Genomic DNA, 6,000 nt, shown 5'->3' with positions numbered 1-6,000 from the left:
TGTGCCTAAGTGCATGTGTTGCTGCTGCAAGTGAGCTCTTTGTTGTACCTGGACCTCACTGTGGTTGTGCACTGTGCACATGAGAGTAAGCTAGCTCCAGACTCCAGCATCTGCAGTCCCCTGACACTGAACAAGATTTGATTCATTCCCAGTACTTCCCTCACCCTGGGCTTGGAGGAGTGTCCCTTTAAATCCTGGCCCCGCCCCTTGGCCCCTCCCTCCTCACAGCTGGAGGGCGGTGCGGGGCTCAGCCGGCGGTGCGCATGCGTTGCGGGGACGTGGCAGTCACGTGGTTTCGGCTGACGCCAGCAGCCGGGGCTGGAGCGCCGGCGGCGGGTGTCGAGGGGACGCGTCAGCGCCGAGACCGGAGGCCGGTGACCGGCCGTTTAATCGCGGGGGAAGCGGCGCTGTCGAGCTCGGCGGGGGTGGGGGGGGGAGCCGGTCAGCCGTCGGAACGACTCCGAGCCCGGGGTGGTAAGTCTTCCGTGTCCCGACGTTAAGCCGGAGGGCCGTTAAAAGAAGGGGTGGGGGTTGAGGCGGTGAAGAAGTGATGGACAGGCGTCTCGTCCAATGGGCGGCCGGGGGTCCCCTGAAGTGACCAATCAGAGGGCGAGTAGGTTGTCGAGGTGGCCCTCGCTCCACCACATTTAAGGATGCGCCACCTTATGTCGCCCCAGTGCTGGGAGTCATCCTGTCAGTCAGTTATAATGTATTTAATCTCGCCTTCCCTTCCCTTTTCCTCCTTGCCGCTCCGCAGGTGATGCTCTGCTAAATTCTTGGGGCTCTCAATTACAGTGGGAGTTTTTCTATGTAAACATGTCACGCTGCGGTTGTGCCCTCCCCTGCTGCAGGAGGCGCTGTGGGCTGGTGAGCATGTCTCTGAGCTGTCAAGCCACGACTTGCTGCACTTTAGATTAAAGGTTGTGGCTTAGAAAACCTTGATTTGGCTTTTGGTTAATGTGGAACAGACCCTTTGGCCCATCATGTCTGTGCTGACCGTGATGCCAACTTAAACTAACCCCATGTGCCTGCACATGATCCATAACCATTCCCTGCCTATCCACGTGCCTGTCTAAATGCCTGTTAGATCCCACTATCGTATCTGCTCCCACCATCTCTCCGGCAGCCAGCATCTACCACTCTCTGTGTAAAATAAAACTTGCCCCACACATCTCCCTTAAAACTTAGAGCTATGCCCTCTAGTATTTGACAATTCTACCCTGGGGGGGGGGGGGGTCTGACTATGTGTGCCTCTGATAATTTTATAAAACTCTTATCAGGTCTCCCCTCAGCCTCTGATGCTCCAGAGAAAACAACCCAAGTTTGTCCAACCTCTCCTTATAACTATGTAATGGATTGAATGGATGCCTCCTATGCTGCAGATTTCATTAGCTTGGCCAGTCAGCGTCATTTTGTCATTGTAGCTTGCTTTGGAAGCAGATTCCTGATTGCAACATGCTAGCTGTCCTATGCACAGCAAGATCCCACTGCTGTCAACTGAGTACAGCAGCCAGATCTGTTTTCAATGATGTTGGTTGAAGCAGGACGTGGGGGAGAGCTCCCTTGTTCTTTCCCACATTCCCCCCCCCCCCCAGAAAAAAAGTTCTCAATGGGATCTTGCATGCCCACCTGAAGTAGACTGGCCTCTGTATCCAGGGCGTGAGCGCAAGATACAAACTTGTGTTCATGTGTTGTTGGATGAGATGTTAAACCAATGTCCCATTTACCTTCAGTGGTGGATGTAAAAGGTCCTGTGGTATTTAAAAAAAACTGCAAGGGAGTTCTCCACAGTTATTTACTCCCACAATGTTATGTGGTTGTGGGAGCTTATGTGCAAATGGATTCTGCATTTCTCCATTATGCTTTGCAAAATAATTAGTTGGTTACAAAGTGCTTTGGGAGGACTTAAAATTGTGACAGGTTCCCCTTTTTTTTTTCTCCCCACTGCGGATAAGCAGACTCATCATTCAGAGTTTCACCCGCTAATCTTTGAGCTTCGGTGAACTTTGTACTGGATATTTCCATGAAATAGCGTCATGCCTGGACGTTTTCTTCAGGCAGCACTTTAATATAAGCTTTATGTTGCTAAATGTGTCCACTCTCCTTGTTTGGTAGTGTTCTCTCTTGCCTTTAAGCCAGGAAGTTGAAGGTTTGAGCCCCATTGAGGGAGTGAACATGTAGCCTAGGCTGATGACCCAGTGGAATACTGAGGTAGCACTATGTTGTTGGAGGTACCATCTTTTGGATGAGTTCTTAACACCCTTATCTGCACATTTAGCTGAATGTAAGAAGAAAAGTGGTCAATGTTTTCGCTTTCTTCTGTTAAACAAAGTCACAGCAGTTTATGGGATCAGACTGTGCACAAATTGGCTGCACTTCAAAGTATTCATTACGTAGTGAAGCGCTTGGGGATGCGAATGGTGCTGTATATCCAGATTTGCTCTTCCTTCAGAATTTGATGATGGGATTTTCATTTAGCCAGACATTCAGGGGTTTCTCAGCCTGGATGTGCTAAACTGGACTTCTGCCTAATTGGTGCTGATGCGGATTCTGCCAGAGTGGCTTGCTTGCTGAACCCAGGAAGTTTGCATTTGGAATCCTGTCTTTGGACTGTTGGTCGCTGAAGTAGCTCCACCTCTGTGTGAGGTTGCAGAGTCTTGTTGACAACTGATGCAGGCAGACTGTTCACTGGGTGGAATATATAACCTAAGTGTAGAAACCTAAGTACCGATGTGTCCAGGAGAGTGAGAGACAAATGCTTGACAGTAGGTGTGGGGGGATGTGCAGAGGATATGCTTGCTGGGCCTTTTCGTGTCAGTCAAATAGGTAGCAAAATAGGAAAATGCTCTGCAATTTGTATTCTGCTTCAGCAAGTGATCTCAAATGCATCGAACTGTGCAGGCACACTGCCTACGACAGCTGCTGCTTTTGGAGTGAGAGGCATTCTTTCATCCCAGGGTCAAGAGGACTAAAGAGGAAGTGAAATCGATACAAAATGTTTGCATCTTTTGCCCACGCTACCAGTGCCATGCTAAATTGCTGGTCAGTTATCACACAAACATATAAAGGAACAGAAACGGACCATTTCGTCTCCCAACCTGCTAAAGCAAGCTAGAGGCAGTGGAAGATCTACTCCTGTTTTAAGATCCTGTTTTTCTTTTGGGTTAAACCGTAGCTAATGTGTATCTTGACTCCATGGTTCAGGGGTCCCAATATCTGGGTACAGTTGTTTTGATATCTTCAGTTACTCTGCTGTGCCAAGAGTGTGCTTCTTGACATCAGCCCAGCACAGCCTGGTTCTAATCTCAAACTCTGTCCTGGACTTTCCTACCAGAGGAAGTCGATATTTCTATTTGCCACCTAAAATATGTAAGTGTCTCAAATAGAGCAACAGCTATCGTTTGTTTGAAGAATAGAGGAAGTGTGGAAAACTCTCCCACAAAAAGTAAATGTTAGTTAATTTGATAATTTTAAATTTGAGAGTGATAGGATGTCTTGTTGGTGAAGGTAGGTGAATGATACAGATTTGTATCATACTGAATAGTGGGACTGACTCACATGGGGGTGTAAGGATATCTCCTGGTTCTATGTTCTATACTCAACTGTAAGCTCAAGATTCAATTTAAGAGCACAGGGTCATTCTGTGGTTTGTTTCCCAGTCCAGATGTCAAATGTGCAAAACGTCCAAATATTCTGGCATAGCAGCAGAGCCCCTATACTTCCTGGACTAAAACTGATCACTCTGCACCCCAGAGTAATCTGTAAATTCTGGTCTTTTAGAGCCATTGAACACTAGTGAGTATAGGTTGTTGAAAATATAAAATGGACAAAGTGAAGGGGAATCCTAAAGTGAGTGCATTTTTTTAGTAATCTAGCTTCGCGAAATTTGAAAGTGAAACAGAAATGGTTTTGTGTTACAATCACATGATGAACTTGAGAATTATCGTCATCTGCTGGGTATGAAAAAAGCTGTGAGTCATTGGATCAGGGTTAGCTCCTTGGGCAATTGATTTAGTCTGCAGTGCCCACCTCTTCATCTCTTCTAAAGAATGAGAGTGTGTGTTGGTTGTAAGTAGATCAGATCTGAATTAGGCATGGCAACACAGCAGCTTGTGTAATAGACTGTATCAAGTTCCTTTCACACCTCATCCCAAGCTGGCAGGTCTACATTAACTTCCTGTCTGGAAAATGTCCCATTTAAAACTTCCATTTCCTCCATGACCTTGTCTTTTACTGTCCCCTAGAAGTCTACAGTCTTCCAGTCTTGCAATTATTATTGGTTTATTATTGTCACATACCGAGGTACAGTGAAAAACTTCGTTTTGCATGCCATCCATACAGATCATTTCATCACATCAGTACATTGAGGTAGTACAAGGATACTAGGTACCCTATCATTCAGTAGTCTTATAACGGAGGGATAGAAACTGTCTTTGAGGCTTTTGTATCATCTGCCTGATTTTCGGGGGGGGGGGGAGAGAGGGGGGGGGAGAGAAGGCAGAATGTCTGGGGTGGGTGGGTGGGGTCTTTGATTATGCTGGCTGCTTTACTAAGGCAGTGAGAAGTGTAGACAGAGTCCTTGGAGGGGAGGCAGGTTTCCGTGATGTGCTGAGCTGTGTCCACAGCTCTCTGCAGTTCTTTTGCGGTTTTGGGCAGAGCAGTTGCCGTGCCAACCTGTGATACATCCAGATAGGATGCTTTCTGTGGTGCGTTGTTAAAAATTGGTGAGGATCAAAGGGGACATGCCAAACTTCTTCAGCCTCCTGAAGGAGTAGAGGTGCTGGTGAGCTTTCTTGACCATGGAGTCTGTGTATTTGGACAAGACAGGCTATTGCTTATGTTCACTCCTAGAAACTTGAAGCTCTCAACCCACTCAACCTTAGCACCATTGATGTAAACAGGAGCGTGTGCACCACTCCCCTTCCTGAAGTCAATGACCAGCTCCTTTGTATTGCTGACATTGAAGGAAAGGTTGTTGTCATGACGCTGTGCCACTAGGCTGTCTGTCTCCTTCCTGTACTCCGACTCATTGTTGTCTGAGATACGGCCCACAACGGTGGTGTCATCTGCAAACTTGGAGGTGGAGTTAGAGCAGAATCTGGCCACGCAGTCAGTGTATAGGGAGTAGAGTAGGGGGCTGAGGATGGGGCATCAGTGTTGCGGATTGTCAGAGATCATGGTCTTTCTCCAATTCTAGCCTCCCGTGGGCACCTAGTTTCCTTTGTATTGTGGTAGTTGGCCATGCCTTCAGAATCGTAGACCCTACAGAATTTGCATTGATGTAGTGTCTTTCATAATCTCAAGACATCCTCTGGCACTCTATACAGTGCTGAAACACTGCTGTAGTGAAGAAAAATCAGCAGCCAATTTCCACAAACTACAGTGGATAATCAGATAATTCTTATGATGCTGATTGATCGATAACAGTAGCAAAGAAATCAGGGATAATTCCCCTGCTCTTCAAAATGAGAAAGAAGGTGAGATCTTATCCTAAAGATAGCGCTACTGACAGATCAGCACTCCCTCGTACCGCACGGGCGTGTGAGTAACTGAGCCACGGCCACACACCAGTGTTGAATCTCTGCCATCAGATATGGTATCAGATTCCTGCTGAATTGTCTTTTTCCAATTTACAAAGAGGAATAATTGGACCAGAGCTCGTTCATATCACCTCTTATACCCAGATGAATTTCTTAATTGTAGTAATGACTTTCTACATTTGTATCTGTGCTTGATTATCATTGAATATTTCCTCAGTCTTCTCTCTTCTATGAACTTTTGTTCATCTGAAAATGCCTGATAACATCTCTTTGGACCTCTTCCTTTCTTCTTTCTGCACAAGCTCCATTATCAATGGCAAATCTAGGTAATGCCTGTATTGCAGAAGTATACCTTTGATAGATGTCGATTAATCAGGTGCCTCTCTTGTGCTCTAGAATTCCTTTCCATCGCGCTCTACCTGTTTAAACCTATTACTGACCAAACTTTTGATTGCTCTTC

General features: G+C 46.5%; 1 protein-coding gene across 2 annotated transcripts in view; it reads left to right on the top strand.

Moving 5' to 3' along the window:
• The first annotated feature begins 291 nt into the window (after positions 1-291).
• stx5a (syntaxin 5A) overlaps positions 292-6,000 on the top strand; it is a 48,107-nt gene continuing 42,398 nt past the window's right edge. Inside the window, exon 1 of one of the 2 annotated variants that reach the window (XM_052045106.1) lies at positions 292-474. The gene's annotated coding sequence lies outside the window, so the exon portion shown is untranslated. The remainder of the gene's footprint in view (positions 475-6,000) is intronic. The other variant, XM_052045105.1, reaches the window with a different exon arrangement.

The sequence above is a fragment of the Pristis pectinata genome, chromosome 38, assembly GCF_009764475.1.
Source record: "Pristis pectinata isolate sPriPec2 chromosome 38, sPriPec2.1.pri, whole genome shotgun sequence".
Lineage (NCBI taxonomy): Eukaryota > Metazoa > Chordata > Chondrichthyes > Rhinopristiformes > Pristidae > Pristis > Pristis pectinata.
This window is presented reverse-complemented; position numbering and strand designations above follow the sequence as displayed.